This window comes from Mustela putorius, unplaced genomic scaffold, assembly GCF_011764305.1.
Source record: "Mustela putorius furo isolate JIRA1106 unplaced genomic scaffold, ASM1176430v1.1 tig00000682_pilon_pilon_pilon, whole genome shotgun sequence".
NCBI lineage: Eukaryota > Metazoa > Chordata > Mammalia > Carnivora > Mustelidae > Mustela > Mustela putorius.
Genome location: NW_025421443.1, coordinates 3,301,728 through 3,304,149, shown reverse-complemented (window position 1 = coordinate 3,304,149; position 2,422 = coordinate 3,301,728). Strand labels below are relative to the sequence as shown.

Here is a 2,422-nt window from a genome sequence, read left to right as displayed (position 1 = left end):
GTCATGTGGCATCTAGTCAGAAAGGCTGGCTTCTAAGCAAGCTCCTTCTGGCTAGAAGAACTTGCCCTCTCTGCTAAGGTGTTTGCCGGAAGGAAAGTCTACCATACTGTGGCACCAAACTTCTGATACAAATAAGAACTATATTGAGAGTAAAGTAGATCAATAAAGTCAAAATTTTTACCATACCTGTGGGGTAAATTAGTAATATTCAATATTTTAAAATGTATGTATGCTAGAGAATTGTGGCAAACTATAGTCTTAAATAAACCAAAGACAGTCTCATGGGGATATTAAATTTGAGTAAGTCCAGTGAATTACTAAATTCCGAGAGCCCATAATCTGTCTGTCCATTCTATAGTTTTCTCCAGGTCACCTGGACAAGGGTATTCCTTCTTTCATGGACACTCTGAAACACCTTTAAAAATAAAAAGGCAGTGAGAAATTATGATTGAAGGATCTTAAACCCTAACATTACAGGCAAAGCCTCATTTTTACGGAGTATAAAACACTCTGTTTCTCCCACTTCTAATAGCTTATTAAGAGAAACCATACTAAATCATGTACCCGCAACATTTCTGGATTATGGGACACAACTCGCTCAGTCTTTGTCCAAGGCTGTACAAGAATGATGAGTTTCATGTCTTACACTTCTGGCATTCCACTTACTCTAGAGATGGGAGAGGGGGCTCTAACTTGATACCAGGATGGTCATCCTGTTCTGCCTTGGTTATTTGGGTTGTTGCTGTCTCTTTTAAAGATAAGACTTCAAATTCTGTCTTATTGTCCAGCTCTTCTATTGTTACCGTATCTGTTTCAGCAGCTAAAGAGTCAGAAGTAACTCCTTCAGTGATTCTGTTTGGGTCTTGCAGAATATTAAGAACAACTTCTCACAGCTTTTGTGCCAGTGTTGCCTCATTTCTAATGATTTCTTTGTACAGCCCAATAACAGCAGAAGTACTTTTATTTGCCAACAACTTTGATTTGCAGATCCAAAATGTAGCAAATTTTTCACCTCAGGAATACTGGACAATGTGGTCACTATTTCATTAGAAAGTACACCCTCTTCAATGGGCTGCAGACATTCTATGAGAATGTTCTTAATTTTATTGGACAGGTTAGGTTTTGCTTTCTTTTCTTCATCTTCTTTTTCCATACTTTTCCAGAACAAAATATTTATTTCCTTTATTATTTTTCTTCTTTTTTTTTAAGTTCCATAGGAGGCCATTTATAGATTTCCCCCCTCAGATTTTTGCCAGTCTTCCAGTTGTTTCCTTCAATCTTCTGCTGTGATCTTCTTCTTAATATTTGGATGAGTTTCGGTCCCATTTGGGACTTTACCTCTATTTATGGTTTTCTTATCAGTTTGGTTTTGGGAGCTGTCTCATTGAGAACATGGTTCTGGGGAAGAGAGTTTTTCAACTTGGCATCCAGAGTTTGCTTTTTGTTGATAGCCATTGCTGCATTTATTCCCATTGGTTCCATTTGCTGTTGTGTTAGGGGTGTTTGTAATGATTGAATTAGAACTGCTAACTGTCAAATTAGGCCTTTGGCTTATGGCTTTTGATTCTTGCAGTGTACATAATGTTCAAAGTCTAAAACAAGTTTGAGTGGATTTCTGATCTTGCTCAATGTTTGGATGTCTGTTGTTATGGCTTCCCAGAAACACACTAGGGTTTGTTCTACTTTCTGCTCAGTAACAGTGTACAACTGAAACTTAGTTTTATTTGGTCTTTCATATTTATCTCCATTAACCTTCATATCTTTGATGTCTTTGACCACAGGTTTCTTTGATGCTTGAATCCTACTAAGGATCTGAAGATAGTGAGAGGGAATTATCTTTGGGAGTTTTTCTCCTGGTCTTGCAAGATTTGTTCCTCTGGAGAGTTGCTATGACTCTACTGGTGGAATCCAAATTTGTGTCTCTCCAACAAATTGTTTACTAGCTTTGTCTTTCAGAAAAGAACTTTTTTTGCTCATGGCCTGTATAGGAGACAAACTGGTCTTGATTTAATGATAGGAGCTAGTCTTTGGCTACCTCTTCTCTATTTTTCAGGATTTGGTTCCCATTCAGAGTCTGGTAAGGTTTGGAGCAAGTTCTCTTTGTTCATCTTTTTTAGAAAGCTATCAAAAGATTCATTTTCAACATGGTTATTGTCCACAGAGTCTGCACATTTAGCATTTCCTTGATCTACTACTGCTGCTTTGTAGTTTTCAATTCCTGTATATTAAGTAACCCCATGGTTTTTCTACACAGTTCTCCAGTAGTGGATGGATCCACCTTCATGCTAGAAGGCTTACAGTTTGATTAAGAAGGATGTGTTCACCCCGAAGTCAGTCTTTTGCCCAGAAGTTTTGGTGGTTCCAACATTGGCTTCTGGGATCCTGACACAGGCAGGTCTGGGCTGGAGTTTAATGCTGATGG

General features: G+C 38.2%; 1 pseudogene; it reads right to left on the bottom strand.

Moving 5' to 3' along the window:
- Positions 1–442: 442 nt before the first annotated feature.
- LOC101678722 lies at positions 443–1,455 on the bottom strand (annotated as a pseudogene).
- Positions 1,456–2,422: the final 967 nt, after the last annotated feature.